The sequence below is a fragment of the Schistocerca piceifrons genome, chromosome 1 (genome assembly GCF_021461385.2).
Source record: "Schistocerca piceifrons isolate TAMUIC-IGC-003096 chromosome 1, iqSchPice1.1, whole genome shotgun sequence".
Taxonomy (NCBI): domain Eukaryota; kingdom Metazoa; phylum Arthropoda; class Insecta; order Orthoptera; family Acrididae; genus Schistocerca; species Schistocerca piceifrons.
In genome coordinates this window covers 440,430,228-440,449,399 of record NC_060138.1, presented here as the reverse complement: position 1 = coordinate 440,449,399, position 19,172 = coordinate 440,430,228, and positions in this window count along the sequence as shown.

Here is a 19,172-nt window from a genome sequence, read left to right as displayed (position 1 = left end):
CATGTGAGGGACCAGTATCGCTAGCTCACATTTTTCTTTCTTCGTTTCCTTCTGTCATACCAAATGTGTGTGCTAACTAATTACAACCTCCCTACAGGAAGTGTTTAAAAGAATTTGGTTGTAGGATCGTAGTTTCTTTAATTGTGGCATCTGACAAGACCCGTTTTTGATATGTGACTAATTTATATTCATGTGCAATACGTGACTCCCACTTAGCCGCAAGATTCGGGAAGGAATGCTCTTGAGGCGACTTGCGTCCGTGAAAATGGGGATCTCCAATACAAGCAGAGAGGACAGTACTATTCAGGACCGACATATGGTTGTGTGTTAACTCAATGATAACTACAGAAAAAAGTAACAAAATTTAGAAAAAATCACCTATTTTCAACGACCAATGTATTCTGGGGGCGTAGGCAAGTGACTGTAAATGAAGTGAATAATTACAAAAAAATTATATTTTTCGATTGTAAATGTAAAATTAATACTATCTTTGGTGTGTCGTTGATGTAACATGATGAAGAAGGTATGTGCATACCAGTTTCAGTGTCATTATCTGTATTAATTATTTAGCAAAAGCGATTTCAATTTTTTATGTGTGAAGGACAGTGAATTGGGGCAGTAAATGTTTTCTGAGTTCGATGTATAAAGATAAATGTGAAACATTCAAGTTACATTTTTCTCAAGAAAATATAGAATGGTATGAATCACATGTTGAATAGAGATGCGCAGGCAGTTTTAAAGGCTAAGCCAAGACTTCTTTGTTTCATAGGGATTGTAATTAAATTTAGTAGTAATGAATCATGGAAAGTGGGAAATCCAGAAATGTGGAGAATCGAACTACAAAAGAGTGTTGAAAATTAGGCGAACTAATGAAGTAAGAAATGAGGACGTTCTCCGCAGAATCGGCGAAGAAATATACATATCACTGACAAAAAGAAGGGACACGATAATAGGACATGTGTGAAGGCATCTGCGAATAACCAGCACTGTGTCACAGGAAGCTGTATGGAGTACCCTTAGCCTTGATGACAGCTTCCACTCTCGCAGGCATACGTTCAGTCAAGTGCAGCAACGTTTATTGAGGAATGGCAGCCCATTCTTCACGGAGTGATGCAGTGAGGAGAGGTATCGATGTCGATAGTTGAGGCCTGGCACAAAATCGGCTATCCAAAATATCCCGAAGGTGTTCTGTAGGATTCAGGTCAGAAATTTTTGCAGGCAGTTCACTACAGCGATGTTATTGTCGTGTAATCACAACGCCACGGGCCGTGCACTATCAATAGGTGTTCGATCGTGTTGAAAGATGCAATCGCGATTTCCGAATTGCTCTTCAACAGTGGGAAGTAAAAAGTGTTTAAAACATCAATGTAGGCCTGCGCTGTGACACTGCGACGCAAAACAACAAGAGGGGCAAGCCCCCTCCATGAAAAACACGACCACACCATAACACCACCACTTCCGAATTTTACTGTTGACGCTACACACGCTGGCAGATGACATTCACCGGGCGTTCGCCATACCCACACCCTGCCATCGGATCGCCACATTGTGTACCGTGATTCGTCACTCGACACAACGTTTTTCCACTGTTCAGTCGCCCGATGTTTACGCTCCTTACACCAAGCGAGGCGTCGTTTGGCATTTACCGCAGCCGCTTGATCATGAATTCCAAGTTTTCTCACCTCTCGCCTAACTGTCATAGTACTTTCAGTAGATTCTGATGCAGTTTGGAATTCCTGTGTGATTGTCTGGATAGATTTCTGCCTATTACACATAATGTCCCTGTTCAACTGTCGGCGATCTGTCAGTGAACAGCCGGCCGCTGTGGCCGAGCGGTTCTAGGCGCTTCAGTCTGGAACCGCGCGACCGCTACGGTCGCAGGTTCGAATCCTGCCTCGGTCATGTATGTGTGTGATGTCTTTAGGTTAGTTAGGATTAAGTAGTTCTAGGGTACTGATGACCTCAGATGTTAAGTCCCATAGTGCTCCGAGCCATTTGAACCATTTTTTTGTCAATCAACAGACGAGGTCGACCTGTACGCTTTTGTGCTGTACGTGTCCCTTCACGTTTCCACTTCACTATGACATCGGGAACAGTGGACCTAGGGATGTTTAGAAGTGTGGAAATCTCGCGCACAAACGTATGACACAAGTGACACCCAATCAGCTGACCACGTTCGAAGTCCCTGAGTTCCGCGGAGCGCCCCATTCTGCTCTCTCACGATGTCTCATGACTACTCATGTGGAGAACCTGGCAGTAGCTGGCAGCACAATGCACCTAATATGAAAAAATGAATGTTGGTGGGGGTGTCCGGATACTTTGGATCACATAGTGTAGTTGTGCCATCGGTAGTCTTGACGTTGGTGGGTACCACCGTTTCAGTGGCGATATACACTATCTGATCAAAAGCACCTGCACATACCTCTGTAATGAAGAATTGACCTCTAGGTGCAACACAGACACACCCGCTGGTATAAAAGGGAACGGTTAGGACTGTGTTGTCAGTGGGCACAGCAACACAGAATGGGTCGGTCAGGGAAGCTCAGTCTCTTAGAGAGTGGACTAGTCATTGGATATACCGCCAAAGTCGAAAGCTGATGTGGAAACGCGAAGGAAATCACAGCTAAAACAAGACCACGCAACCTCAAGTACTGAACGACCGTTGCGCAGGTGGGCCAGGAGCGCAACGAAGGTGCCTGCAGGCTCTGCAATGTGGTTGGCATCGGTGCGTTAGGAGCCCGAAGAAAAGCAAAGAAAATGTTATTCTTATTAAGATTAAAAAAGGACATCAAAAGTTAAAATACATCCAAATACACTGACGGGAAAAAATCGCAACACCAAGAATGAGCTGAGCGACTTAAACGTCTCAAGGGGAAATTCTGAAACACGCTAAAGTCACACGAATGCCAGCACAAACATCATGGTTAGATTTTTGCTATAGTGATATAATACTGAAACCTACAAAAGTCACGTTCAAGAAAAGGACATCACTAAATTGTAATTTTCTTTTTACGAGTATCTACAACAACTTCCACGATCAAGTTCGTTTATAATAGGAACGCTAAACAGTTTTCATATAAACTGTAATCGTTACGAAGAAGTTATCAGATCTACATTGACAGGAAAAAAAAAAACCTCAGCACTAAGAAGGAGTTGCGCGACATAAACGAAAGTTGGTAGGCCTTTTTCGACATCTGAAAGATGACGCCTACACAAATTTCGCGCCAGTCGCTTAAGAGTGGAGCTAGTAGAAATTTTTCTTTGGAAATTTGTGGTAAGGTACTATGGGACCAAACTGCTGAGGTCATCGGTCACTAGGCCTACAGACTACTTAAACTAACTTACGCTAAGGGCAATACGCACAGCCATGCCCGAGGGAGGACTCGAACTCCCGACGAGGGGAGCCGCCCGAACCGTGATAAAGCATGTGACAACGCAGCTGCAACGGGGGCTAGTAGCGCCACTGTTAGAATGCAGATTAGTTTTGCTTTAAACACACGCTGTAACGGTCGTGAGAGTTAGTTACCTTTGAGGCTGGACGTGGTCAGTTGATGTAAGTCAAGAATGCCTTTAAGGAGACAAAGACACCATTATCAGCACCTCACTGAGTTTAAACGAGGTCTCGTACTAGATCTATGAAATGCTGCATGTACCTTCTGCGATAATGGAGGAAAAGTTGGCAGGAATGTAGCCACTGTACGTGACTGCTGCCAGCTGTGGTCACGTTTATGTGTGATCGCAAGAAGGCCGGACTCTGGACGGCCACGTGGCATTACCGAGAGGGAAAATCGTGTCTTGCGTATGTCTCTGGCGCATCGTACTGCATCTGCAGCAACAATTTGAGCAGCAGTTAGCATCACAGTGCACAACTAACTGATATAAATCGGTTACTTCAAGGACAATCCGAATCAGACGCCCTGCTGCGTGCTTTCCACTGGTCCCAAACCACTGCCAGGTGCGATTTCAGTGGTGTCCAGAGACAGCCCATTGGAGGGCAGGGTGGAGGTCTGTTGTGTTTTCTGATGAAATCTGGTTCTGCCTCGGTGCCAGTGATAGCCGTGTGTTGGTTAGGAGGAGGCTAGTTGAGGGCCTGCAACCAACCTGCCTTCTTGCTACAAAAACTTTACTTACACCTGGAGGTATGGTTTGGGGTGTGACATCATATGACAGCAGGAACACTGTAGTGGATATTCCACACACACTGACTGCAAGTTTGTACGTCATCCTGGTGATTCGGTCTGTTCAGCTGCTATTTATGAATAGCCTTTCTCCAACAGAATAACGCTCGCCCACATATCGCTGTTATAACCCAACACACTCTACCGAGTGTCGACAGGTCGCCTTAGCCTGTTCTATAACCAGATGTGTCTCCAGTCAAATACGTATGATACATTATCGGACGACAACTCCAGCGTTATATACAAACAGCATTAACCGTCTCTGTATTCACCGACCAAGTGCAACAGGCATGGAACTCAATCCACAAACTGACATCCGGAGCCTGAACAACACAGCGTTTGCATGCTTGCATTCAAAATTCTGATGATTATACCGGTTGTTAATGTAGCAGGATTTCACATTTGCAATGGCTCATCTCAAGCTTACACAAACCTGTGATCTTGCATTGTTAATCACTTCCATATATTGCATAGACAAATATATTCTAGAAGTTTCATTGCTCTACATTAATAATTTTTTTGGAGTTCGGATTTCTTCCGGCAGTGTATACATGATTTAGAAATGTAAAAGATAAATAGTTAAGCCAAATGCCAGTCTGCCCAGAAATGATCAGATTAAAACGGTTTCGTAGAATCGATAAATCTTGAGATTAGCGTAGCTTAAAAGGTTTGTAAACAATGCTTGTCCTTGGCGTCTTTCGTAACCCTTGGTGTGCAGCACGTTCCTCGGTCGTCACGGAATAGGGGCGCATATTAGTTCTTGCAAAACAATGGCAACAATGAAAATGTGTTTCAAAATATCACATTTCGATAGAAAATCATAATTTCTTGCTGTGTGCTTTCCTGAGATTGTATTATTCTAATTTTTCCAAACATTCGAATTTTGTCATACCTTTATTCTACAAGAATATCAATTGCCCAACACGATGTTGTGGTGTAGTAAATACCAGCCAACAGGCAACTGATTTTAAGACGAGCTCTCTTCGCGTGAAGTTAATAATAGATGGATCTAAGTGGTGTTTTAATGTTCAAATGTGACTTGAACAATTTGTAGTTTAACATTTTTCCGTATTTATCTGTGTACTTCTAATTCCGAACGTCTAATGGGTGCAATAAAGAGAGAGAAGAAGTGGCAGTTAGAAAAAGAAACGAACAAATCAGTGAAAATAAATAATTTTTTTCTGTTTCTAGTGCTAGACGGTTACAGAATTGTCAGTGTCACAAGTAAGTGCGATTCTGAAGTGATAACAGCAATTGTGACAGCGAAAAAAAAGTTTTATACAAAATCGCTATAAATATAATTAAACACATTAGCATCACAGACTGTTCTAATGTCCGTGCAGATAATGAGTTAGATGTAAATGATGAACCTAGAAAGGCAGCAGGTCCACTCCTCAGAAACGCTAAGCTGGAAAACAGTGTGTCTGAGATTGTATTATGCTAATTTTTGTAAACGTTTGAGTTTTGTCACACCTTTGTTCTACAAGAATAAATATCACCAAAAGTTCACATTTGACAGGTGTCAGAATGTGGAGAGAGCAGTTGTGTTATTCGTCTAAAAATATGCCGATTACTGTAAACTGTGCTGGCTCTTTGGAGGGCAGAAATCGTTGTCAGCTTTTCAGTTCGTGGCATAAGAAAAACACAGTTGACGCAGGTATGGTCACAGAATTAAAGAAAAGTGAGAAATTACGTAAGAAGGCCCTTGAGCATATTATGAATGTGACGTTAACACTGACAAATAAAATAACTTTTCGGGGACGTAAGCCTGAAATTGGAAAATCAAACAATGGAAACTTTTAGCAATTATTGGACTTCTCGTAAAGTACGATCCGGTATTACGCGAGTCTGTTAGTTAAACCAAACCAAAATATGCGCAAAAGTACCGTAGCACTTCAGTTAAAAATGAGTCAATACGTAAATATCCTACCCCTTGCAGTTGAAAAATAAATTATTAATGACACGAAAGGTTAGATATTCTTTTCTATTATTACCGATACAATACGGAACATTGCAAGCGGAAATCAGTTAACTTAGATATTTAGATATGTTTCATATGATGTCTCTGGACAGCCTCGTGACGGGAAGATAAATGAAAACTTTACAGATTTTCGTGAAATAAAACGATTATTTGAAATAGAATAGGAAATACTAAGTAGAATAAACGAAAAGTGACTCTTGTTAACGTGGCTAGTGTTGGGACGGTTGTGCCAGTACGTCAGGCATACACAAAGTTGTTAGAACCAGAATTCAACACAGGCGAAGAACAGCATAAGATGTGAATTTTGCAGCGCATAATTTAAATATAGTACTTCACGGTGCTGCATGTGGATTTCAAGAAGTCAAATTCTTTTATGACACAGTAGAAACGTTGTATCTTTTCTTCAGTCACAGTATTAAAAGATGGAAACTTTTGGAATCTTCTACCTTAAAAGAGTTAAGCTCAACATGTTGGTTCTCGTGAGACATCTGTTAAAATCCATCGTTATGCGTACATCGATGTAATTAAGGCTTTGTCAAAAGTAACATCGATATTTAATAAAAGGGAAGAAAGAGAACACGCTCTTTTTTGAAAACACCAATTAAAGAAATTTTAATTCATTTTTCAGAGAGTGCTTCAGTGCAGAACTTGATAAAGCGTGTTCTTCCGTTCAGAATGCAGCTGGTAATTTAGATTGCTAGTGAAACAATTTTGAGGAAGCAATGTCATCAGCTATATCTTTCGTATAGAATTGGGATATTCCACCACAGTCTGAAAATTAAAAAAAAATCTAAAAGTGAAAAAAAGGCCGGCCTCTGTGACCGAGCGGTTCTAGGCGCTTCAGTCCGGAATCGCGCTGTTGCTACGTTCGCAGGTTCGAATCTTGTCTCGGACATGGATGTATGTGATGTCCTTAGGTTAGTTAGGTTTAAGTAGTTCTAAGTCTAGGGGACCGATGACCTCAGATGTTAAGTCCGATAGTGCTCAGAGCCATTTGAACCATTCTTAAAAAAAAAAGTGTTTGATGAATTGTGTCAGAACGAGCGGCTAGTGGATCAAAATATGTATTTCAGAACCACTGTTTCTCTTGGCTGTTTGGACATTACTGTAGCCTAGCCCAGATAAAAAGCAGATTTGAAAGTATGCATAATGTTAACCATTTTTTCAAAATTATTTCCCCAAAATTTCTAAATTATGCTTTCGACGAAGAGGTTCACAATGCAACAATAATTTTTCAAAATGAATAACGGGGGGCTAAAATAAAAATCTTCTTGGTTGTTAGGCCGCGTCAGATTTCCTTCTAAAATAATCGACGTTTCGACCCCTCTGTTGGGATCTTCTTCATGATGTTTCGGTGTCCACTATCGCTACAGTGTTCTAGCTAAAGTTAAAATCTTCTGCGTTGTTAGACCGCGTCATATTTCCTTCTAAAATAATGACGTTTCGACCCCTCTGCCGAGATCTTCTTCAGGATGTCTCGGTGTCCACTACTGTTACAGTGTTCTAGCAGTAGTGGACACCGAAACATCCTGAAGAATATCCCGGCAGAGGGGTCGAAACGTCGATTATTTTACAAAGAAATATGACGCCGCCTAACAACCCAGAAGATTTCAAGTTTAGTGGCAACGGCCACGAAAGCCTGCAGACTTACATAATAACGGGAGGATATATCCAGTGAATTCCCAGATCAGTTAAAACGTTTCAAAACCGTTCTGAAAAAAAGCCTCATTACCCTCTGTAGCTCACTTTACAAAAATTATTAATAAAAGAGCATTCAATCGTAGCTGCTAGCGTTCAGATTTATGGACAGCAGATTAACTGTTTCTAATCATTGCAGTTTATTCGGCTGAACACCCATTATCGGACGGCCGCTGTGGCCGAGCGGTTCTAGGCGCCTCAGTCCGGAACCAAGCGGCTGCTGCAGTCGCGGGTTCGAATCGTGCCTCGGGCATGGATGTGTGTGATGTCCTTAGGTTAGTTAGGTTTAAGTAGTTCTAAGTCTAGGGGACTGATGACCTCAGATTTTAAGTCCCATAGTGCCTAGAGCCATTTTGAACCCATTATCGAAGATGAAACTTGTAAAGAACTATGTGCAGAAATCTGCGGCATAAGACAGTGAATTCAGCCTCCTCAGTATCGAAAGTGGAAGATCTAGATCTACTGATATCAGTGAGATCATCAGCACCTTCGCATAAAAAAAGCACGCTGTATGGTCTATTTTCACTGCAAATCAAGGTGAGTATAGTGAAGTTATGTAAGTACAAGTAGACCAAACATCAAACATAAATACAGGCCTATGCATGTTGATACGGTCAATCTCTGTAACGTATTTAATTTTTTAATAAAATTTGCAATTTGAAATGGGTCTCGTCCGACAAGGCAACATGTTTCCAGTCATCAACAGTCCAGCGTCGGTGTTGACGGGCCCAGGCGAGGCGTAAAGCTTTGTGTCGTGTAGTCATCAAGGCTACACGAGTGGGCCTTCGGCTCCGAAAGACCATATCGATGATGTTTCGTTGAATGGTTCTCACGCTGACACTTGTTGATGGTCAAGCATTGAAATCTGCAGCAATTTGATGAGGGTTTGCGCTTATCTCACGTTGAAGGATTCTCTTAGTCGTCGTTGGTCACGTTCTTGCGGGATCTTTTTCCGGCGCAGCGATGTTGGAGATTTGATGTTTTGCCGGATTCCTGATATTCACGGTACACTTGTGAAGTGGTCGTATGGGAAAATCCCCACTTCATCGCTACCTTGGAGATGCTGTGTCCCATCCTCGTGCGCTGGCTATAACAGCACGTTCAAACTCACTTAAATCTTGATAACCTGCCGTTGTAGCAGCAGTAACCGATCTAATAACTGCTGCGGGATACTTGTTGTCTTACACAGGCGTTGCCGATCGCAGTGCCGTAGTCTGCCTGTTTGCATATCTCTGTATTTGAATACGCATGCCTATACAAGTTTCAGTGTAAGCATTAATAGTAACAAAGAATAATCCCCTTGTTTATATTACATGGGAATAAATGAGAAATTGCATTAAATTTATAGTTCTACCTGCTATAATTAGTTACATTAGTTACTGATAGGTACTACGTTTCTTTTGGGAGAATCGGACTTTTATTTTTACGGATGAGTTTTAAAAAATCCCATGTAATAAGAGAATGAAAACACTCCTGAGGTCCAAACAGCTCCCAGAAGTCCATCTGGCACAATGACTCACCAAGGGAGTTAAAAACAGCTGTTCCGCATAAGAGACACAATTCTCTACTCAGTGACATGCAGAGATGGAGATGGTGCAAAGAGCAGCGCTGTTGGACAGTAGACGAATGGCACTATACCCTGTGGCAATCCAATGCTAGAGCTGTGGTTGGCAAATGCCTCCAGAACCTTTCCTGCCATCATGTGTAGATCCAATAGTGGAGTACGGAGAAGCTGATGTTTCCCTTGGTTATAGTGTGGGCTAAGAAAACGCTAAATGCAGAAATATATGAACACATTTTACCACATTGTGTGATGCGTGGACGATGTTTGTTTAAATCAGCACGCGGCTCTCCCCCGTCGTAGGTTCGAGTCCTCCCTCGGGCATGGGTGTGTGTGTTGTCCTTAGCGTAAGTTAGTTTAAGTTAGATTAAGTAGTGCGTAAGCCTAGGGACCGATGACCTCAACAGTTTGGTCCCATAATCCTTACCAAAAATTTGAAAAAAAAAATTAAATTAGCCTGACAATGCAACGTGTCACGAAGCAGCATCTCTGAGGCAACGATTTGTGCACAATAACATTCCTGTAATGGACTGGGCTGATAATCAGTCTTCTCAGTGGTTTGAGGCCGACCGTCACGAATTCCTCTTCTGTGCCAGCCTTTTCATCTCAGAGTAGCAATAGCAACCTACGTATTCAATTATTTGCTGGATGTTTTCCAATCTCTGTCTTCTTCTACAGGTTTTACCCTCTACACCTCCCTCTAGTACTATGGAAGTTACTCCCTGATTTCTTACTGTCCTATTTCTTCTCCTTGTCAGTGTTTTCAATATATTACTTTCCTCTCGGATTCGGCTAAGAACCTCCACGTTCCTTACCTTAACAGTCCACCTGATTTTCAACATTTGTTTGTAGAACAACATCTCAAATGCTTCGATTCTCTTCTGTTCTGGTTTTCCCATAGTCCATGTTGCACTACCATTCAATGCGGTGCTCCAAACGTACAATCTCAGGAATTTATTCCTCAAATTAAAGCCTATGGTTGGTACCGGCAAAACTTCTGTTAGCCAGGAATGCCGTTTTTGTTAGTGCTAGTCTGCTTTTTACGTCCTCCTTGTCATGGGTTTGGCATGGTTTATTTTGATGCGTAGGTAGCAGAATTCCTGAAGTTCATCTACTTCTTGATCCCCATTTCTGATGTTTTCTCGCTGTTATAATTTCTGCTACTTTACTTTCGTCTTTCTTCGATTTACTCTCAGTGCTTATTCTGCACTGAAACGAAATGTCGTTTGGCTAGGGCCTCACCTCGGGTAGACCAATAGCCTGGTGCAAGTCTTTCTAGGTGATGCTACTTCGGCGACTTGCACGTCGATGGGGATGAGATGATGATGAAGACAACACGACATCCAGTCCCTAAGCGTTGAAAATCTCCGACCCAGCCGGGAATCGAATCCGGGCTCCTTTGCATGGCATTCAATCGCGCTGAGCACTCAACTATCGAGGCGGACATTCTGTACTCATTATACTGCTCGTTTCATTCAAAATATCCTGTAATTCTTCTAATTCTTCTTCACTTTCACTGAGGATAGCAATGTCATCTGCAAATCTTATCATTGACATCGTTTCAGACTGAATTTTAATCCTCTCTTTCACTTCCTTAATTACTTCTTAGATGTATCGACTGAATAGTAGAGACGGAAGACTACATCCCTGCCTTAAGCCCTTTTTAATCCAAACGCTTAGCTCTCGGTCTTCCAGTCTTATTTCTCCCTCTTGTTTCTTGTGCATATTGTACACTACCCGTCTTTCCTTATACCTTGCGCGTATTCCTTTCATAATTTCGAAAACCTTGCAGCAATTTGTCGAACGCTTTTTCCAGGTCGACAAATTCAATGAATGTGGCTCAAATGGCTCTGAGCACTATGGGACTTAACATCTGAGGTCATCAGTCCCCTAGAACCTAGAACTACTTAAACCTAACCAACCTAAGGACATCAGACACATACATGCCCGAGGCAGGATTCGAACCTGCGACCGTAGTGGACGCGCGGTTCTAGACTGAAGCGCCTAGAACCGCTTGGCCACAACGGCCGGCCAATGAATGTGTCTTGATTTTACTTCAGTTGAGTTAAATTATCGATATCGTTCCAGATCGCAGCGTCTAACATCGGTACCTTCTGAGGTTTCGGCTCTTGAGGTCGAATGAGCTTCGATTTCTTAGCAAACGTTCATACGCCTCACTGAAAGTGATCCCATCAGCCCTGAAGCACGGCTGGTCCCGGCGGAGGCTCGAGTCCTCCCTCGGGCATGGATGTGTGTGTTTGTCCTTAGGATAATTTAGGTTAAATAGTGTGTAAGTTTAGGGAGTGATGACCTTAGTAGTTAAGTCCCATAAGATTTCACACACATTTGAACAGCACTGAAGCTGAGATAAAGGCGAAGGGTGGACATACCCCGTGTTAACGTCTACTAGCGGGTGTCTCGATGTTTCTGATCGGGTAGTGTGTAAATGAAATGGCAGTGTAGAAATGACGCAAGAATAACTGTGCACAGGCTAGGTTTCTTCTCATAGGCAGGAGATGGGCACACATGGGGTCGGCGAACCCACGGACCCCTGCTCGTTAACTCTTAAGTCGACTTTCCCTCTTCCTTTTCTTTTTCTCGTCCTCTTCTGTGCTCTTGGTGGGAACCTATCCGGCCACCTTCTCGTTACGGCCCTGGCTGAGAGGGTGTGTGGGAGCAACGGTGTCGCCGACGCCGCAGTACCTGTCCCGGTGCATTCAGGCGCCGCTGGGAGGCGAGAGCCGAGTCGTAGGAGGGGGAGGCCAGATTCGGCCGGCAGCCAAGTGCCGGTCGGACCCATTGCCGCCGCCAGCCAATCCGCCGATATTTTACAGCGACACGGCCAATCAATATCGGCGATAGCTGCTGGCCGGGCTGGCCCGCGACGCGCCGCAGCGCGCACTGAGGCCGCTTCTCAATTTATCGCTCCGATAAACAGATCCGTCATCTCCCGCGCGCTCGTGGGACCGCCCCGGCGCCACTCCGCCCCGGCCGACCGTGCGCTGTTTTTTATATCCACTGAGGCAATATAAATATGAATACGCATTTCCTTTACAACCTTTTTGCTTTTTTTTGCTTTCTTTTACTATTTTTTATTTATTTTTATGAGTTTTTTTCGTTACAACGATGTATTAATTTTGAAGGCCCGGCAGATTTCCGTTATGTAATAACAAAAGCGTTTCCCAGAAAGCTAAGATAAATAAACATGGAGAGAGAGAGAGGTAGAGACAGAGAGAGAGGCAGAGGGAGAGGAAGATGAAAAAAAAAAAGCAAATGGAAAAGAACTGCAGGAAATTGCTTTGATTTATCATCTCACTCGCTGACACAAGAGATAAAAAGCTGGCAGTTATCCTGTTAGAGTAGCACAAATATTTGCATCAAGAGATAGCGTACTTGCATTTGGCCACGGCTCAGAGTCGTAACGATAAAGTACGAGAGTGGAATGGTGTTGAAGACGCGTATGTTTGCTGTGAGCCAGTTAAGAAGGCAATCTAAATTCATCGATATATTGTCAATAGATAAAAAAAATATATATTGGTTTACGTGCACCAGTAGCCAGACCAACAAAAAAAATGGGACAAATGGCTCGGAGCACTATGGGACTCAACTACTGAGGTCATCAGTCCCCTAGAACTTAGAAATACTTAAACCTAACTAACCTAAGGACGTCACACACATCCATGCCCGAAGCAGGATTCGAACCTGCGACCGTAACGGTCGAGCGGTTCCAGACTGTAGCGCCTAGAACCGCTCGGTCACCCCGGCCGGCTGCCGGACCAACAGTGAGTGACTCTACGTAGGTCGGAGTAGGCTGTGAAGAAGAACTGATCGTTATATTTTTGAAGTAGACCCTCCTCCGTAAAAGGACCGAAGATTAGCGGAACAATGAGGTCATTAGAGGTCAAGCTTAGAATGGCTAAGGGTAGCGAAGGAAATCGGCAAGTCCTTTTTCAAACGGGGCCTGCTAGCGAAAAGTGAACAAAAATTTGGAAAAAATATAGTTCTGATCTATAGAACGGAGAATTTCATGGCGATTACAAAAAAGTGTAGTTTATGCTCGTAATTTTGCACAGGTACTACGCCCCTCTGTCGTTTTACAGACCGTCATAAAGTGTGATGTATTCATCTTTCCCTCGCTTTTTTCAGCTTTTAGGTATGGAACATACACACAGAAGGATTCTAGAAGGCTCTGATTACTGGAAACTAAGTACAGGCGTGTCTAAAAGGCTATTGCTTAGCTGCAACCAATGTAAAGCGTATTTGTTTACCTCTAGTATTAGCGATAACTGGTGTCTTGTTCTATTTCAGTGTATGTGTTTCGCATCTTGTAAATGCCGAGAATATTGAAATTTAACTCACCAGACGGAGGTTTCGTGGCAACCACTTCAAAGCAACATCGAATAATACAGATCGTTAGGTTCAACAATCATCTACAGAAACAGGGTGTACATGCATACAATTCGCTCGCAAGTATTCCTTGCTGGGATGGAGGGAATTAAGCCCAAATAAAGGCATCTCCATGGTCTCTCACAGAATCCCTACGAAAGCTTTAACAGCTCGTATAGGGGAGCGGAATACCGAAAACTGTATCTCTAGGGTTGACAGTGTTGAAGATATGTACAATGGATGCAGTAAAAACTTTCAATGATGATGCAATTTCTAGGATTCAAGTTCGGGGAAAAATTGAAAAAAATACGTATCCAGACTGTAAGGAATATGCTTCAAGCACTTATTATTATTGTTCAACTATGAGAAACCGAAGCGGAGAGAGATTCAAAAGGAGTTCCCAAGGAGGCTAGCATAAATGAAAGAATGAGGAGAGAAAGTATGGAGGATGAATTTAAACGTTCAGGTACATCTTTCTTCTAAGCGACTGAAGTTAAATTCACCAAAACTGGCATATAAAATTAGAATGACCTTCTCCACCTTCATTGCTTACAATTTACAGAAAATATTAAAATATGTTATGATGCCCGCGATTATTGCCCTAGCCGGCCGGAGTGGCCGAGCGGTTCTAGGCGCTACAGTATGGAACCGCGCGACCGCTGCGGTCGCCGGTTCGAATTCTGCCTCGGGCATGGATGTGTGTGATGTCCTTAGGTTAGTTAGGTTTAAGTAGTTCTAAGTTCTAGGGGACTGATGACCACAGCAGTTTAAGTCCCATAGTGCTCAGAGCCATTTGAACCATTATCGCCCTAAATCTTTAAATTTTGTATATTTTTTACAGACTGGCATCAGTAGAGGAAATTAGAGGCATTATGTACTTCCCTGAATGTTGTCTGTAGTCCGACAGTTTTCCTAAGCTATGTAGTCAGTGTTAGGCCTGCCAAAGAATATGTTACCTCAGTTAAACAGCGTTTAGTTCCTTTGTCTTTCATAAATATTGTTGCCAACAGCGCTATCTAACTGATTTTCTCAGAGATGATTTGACTAATACTGATTGTGTGTACAAATTATGAGCTACTTCTGCTTTACACATCAGTAACACTGTGATTGGGAAGAGAATGCTAAAAACCCAGCTGATTCAGCAACGGGTACACTTAAGCGATTTAGGGAAACAATGGAGAATGTGCATCTGGGAGGGATCTGAACCTCCATCTTCCCCAATCAGAGCGCAGTGTCTTAGTTCAACGCCGCCTCTGTCATGCTACCTCCATCGCTGCTCCACATATCGAGCTGCTACACGGAGGACATGTGTTCGATTCCTGGTACCAAGGAAATTTCTTTTCTGGGAAGACCAGATGACTCCGTTCAGTCACGTAGGGATGAAAGACGCGCTACCCATAGGAGAGCAAGTGCAGAAAATTTTGCTTTCTCAAAGTTTACTTGAAACAGACTTTATCCAAGTGCGCACATCTTTAATATTGACAGGTAGTGAAATTGTTTGACTTTCTTACAGAATTACAGTAGCGGCTGCGGTTTCGAAATCTGACATTAGTGGCCATAAGCGCAGTGTGCGAGTCGCAGTGAGATGATTTTAAAGTTCGGTCACTGAACCCTGTGCCTCATTGGACAGGTACATCTTTTTTTCTTCGAAGCAACTTGCAACGGCCTCTCTTCCAACTATTCCTTAACTATTCACATTTCGCAATGAGGAAGTTACTCAAATCTGTATCTGGAGTTTGTAGGCGGCCAGAGTGGCCGAGCGGTTCTAGGCGCTACAGTCTAGAACCGCACGACCGCTATGGCCGCAGGTTCGAATCCTGCCTCGGGAATTGGTGTGTGTGATGTCCTTAGGTTAGGTTAGGTTTAAGTAGTTCTAAGTTCTAGGGGACTGATGACCTCAGAAGTTAAGTTCCATAGTGTTCAGAGCCATTTGAACCATTTTTTTGCGGTTTGGTCTGTGCTATAAATCGAGTTATTTAATTATTTTCATTTAATTAGCTAAATGGTCGCCTACTCGAAATGTTTCTTTGAAATCAGTTTATTTAATAAAGAAGTACATGTAATCTATCTCTGTTGTAACACTGTGTCCAAAATGCTGTTCCTTGAAAAAATTCCATTGCATTTGAACCGTGGTCTGAGTCAACAGTGAAGGCAGTCTACACTCGAAGACAAAATGACACACTGAACTAAGGCCATTGATAAACTGCATCACATATTATCTACTTATTCTTCTTCATCATCGTGACAGTTTGTGGCAGTGTAGTATACATTGGCTAATACAGTAGACAAGCCAGCTGAAAGTCTATCATTTTGAAAATACTGTGGAAGCTTTAGACTAAAAAAGATAACTCTGTCAAAATCTGAGTGCTGTTCTTATGCATAGAATTTAAAGAAGTAGAACCACTTCATTCATTAACAAAGCTTAAGATGTATGAACCAAAGAAGTGATCTAATTAGTTAGATTCAAAATTTAGACGCTTAATTCATCTGCAATTCTTAAAATATGTGGACTGTAGAACTATCTTACTGTATGAACTCTGTGATGAAATGTAAAGAAATTCATTTACTGGCAAAGGCAGAGATTTTGTGAACTTCAATATGTCTATTTGCATCAACTGTATAAGAAAGTCAAACAATTTCACGAACTGTCAGTTTTAAATATTTGCGCACCTGAGTAAAGTCTTTTTCAAGTAAACTTTTGATAAAACAAAATTTACTGCACTTGCTCTCAGAATATGTTGTAGTTTAATTTGAATGGATTTTATGCACAACATGATATCTAAGCAAAACTATTTGTATAATGCACAGCTGAAGACTCTTAACGTTTAAATCAGTCTAAACATGACATTTGAAAATTGACATTTCAACGATGCCCACTTGCGTTCATATCAGTGAAGCAGCACCGGTAATTATTTCACAGAATTGTTGGTCAAACAAATACTCAGACTAGTTACTGTCACACAAAATTGCACGTTAAGATTTGGATTACGAGGTAGCCGCTGATAAACTAGCCGCTGAACGCCCCTTTCTCATCGCAGTGTTTGTTACATTATGTCACCTGAATTATATGCCATACAAAATTATACTTTTGCAGGAACATTCAGTGGTATATGTGACTACAGTCTTTAAAATTTGATGCAAATAAAGTTAGTAGAAGAAAAAAAAATAAATTAAAAGGTCACGCAGTTTTATTGCATAAACAGCGAAAACGTAGTTAGCCGTTTTTGTTGTTGTATCCATGGCAGCTTACGCGTAAGACGATAATGCTGTTAGTCTCCGACCAATAGTGAGGGATGGCGGTGCACCTGGTACACAAAATCGTGATCCTCCCTTGCGGTGGTGAGACGCGGTTCAGAACAACCCTGCCATGCAGTATTACATCAAGCCACTGTCACACACCAAATGCCCACTGTTCTGGACATAACATGTTTCGATCAGCCGGCGAAATGGAGATAAACAATGAGGCCCCTTTGAAACTCTGCCGTGTGCTACCCCTATATGGCCCGCAAGGTCTTGTAACAAGCCAGGATACGCACAACACCAATGCTCTCTACTGGTGCTCTTCATGATCCTTATATACCCTGCCAAGCCCGGTAACAAGCCTAAACATGAAGAACACTAATGTACCCTATTAGTCGTGCTACCTGTCAGAGAAAATTTTGCCTCTTTTAGTTTACATACCCGCCGATGCGGTGTGCGTGTGAGAATTTACACTGTCACCCAATCATGTCTTCTGGGTGATGCTCGTTTTTTGTCAGGCTGTGCATGAAGCCGTGGACCTGCAACTGTGGACAACCAACGGAGATAAATATATTGATGAGAATTATGGATCTGATAATTGCTCATGGCTTATCGTATTAATGCCTTGTCAAACTATAGCCACATCCCTATCGCAAAATTATACAGGCAGAGAAGTGGAGTGATGAACTTTTGGAGAAAGTAGGCCGTGTCGGAACACAGAGGCGGGAGAAAATGTCAATATAGCCGGGAGCACATCAACGTCGCCGCGGCGCTTGGCCGCGTTAACAGCCATCCGCGCTGCTTTATGACCACCTCCCTCCCCTGCCCCCCCCCCCCCCCCCAGCAACAACTCCACCCACACTCGCAGCAGATATGGCGGCCGCGACACAAGCTATCGGACAGCCACGAAATATAGCCGTCTCCCGCACGCCCGTTTATCAACCTGACACTGTGCGCGTTATCATCCATGCTCCCCTTACCTATCTCTTCGTGCGGAATTTTTCTTTCAGTGTAATAATCCACTGCTTCTGTTTTTGCGTCTAATTCTGCACCACGCGAAACCAACGAGAGTCTCGGAGACGTGGTTAAACACAGGCAACTTCGCCGCTAGGTCACACCTATATTTGCAACGGTTGACGGTAAAATGGATTTCAGACAGGAAGCATTTGCTTTTTTTGGTGTCAGTCTTAAACGACACGTTGTAAACGCTGCATTCTCAATTTCTGTGCCACTGTAATCATTCCTCTGGAAAACCTACCCTCATGTGTTTCAATTCGATGGAAAGGCTTTCCTGGTCGCATACAGCTCAAGCCCTGTGAACAAGAGTTCTCAGAATGGTGCTACGTTGGGTTGGGTGGTGGGAGCTTCTTGCATGTAAATATACGTAGTTCACTGTTCGTCGGTTCCTGTGCACAGAATGGGCTATTCTGCTGTCTTGCTTCTTCCGTAACTAAATATATAGGAATGGGAGATAACCATCATTCTCCACATCCATGGCGAATTTTCTGTTCTCGTGGATGGTACTGACGTATCCAAGAGATTCGTCCAGGCTTCCATGCCATGAGACCACACAACGAAGGTGTCGCCAGTTACTTGTAGAAGTATTTGGTTTAAGGAGTGTGGTATCTATGACAGTTTCATCAAAATATACCATGAACAAACTGGTTACTCCTATTGCCAGGTGTGACCACAGAAAAAAAATCGAAGCTCTCCAGTTGGCTCGGTAAAGGATCCAGTAGGACTACGCCAGCCTGACATCAGCAGCGTTGCTTGGCGCACGCCAGGTACGTCAGGCTCGGACATAAAGGTAAATCAGCGTTCGCTGAGTACAGCTCGGAATAAGGCCTTTTGAACGGACGAAACTTCTGTGCAGGGACAGTGGATTTTTGGACAGTGTGCTAGGTGATGTACGGTCTCTATCCTGTTTTCGATAGTCGACGAGAGTGATATGAGTTCTCTTTTTATTCGATGAGTCGTGCTTCATACTTCTACACTTGACAGTTTTCAGGCAGATGTCTTTAATATTCAATATGTTACGCCATAGAGGTTCTGAGCTCAAGCAATTGCTTGTCAGCAGTTTGTCATTGCGAGTTCGCGTGTACCAAGTGACAAGCGTGTGGTGTCGGTC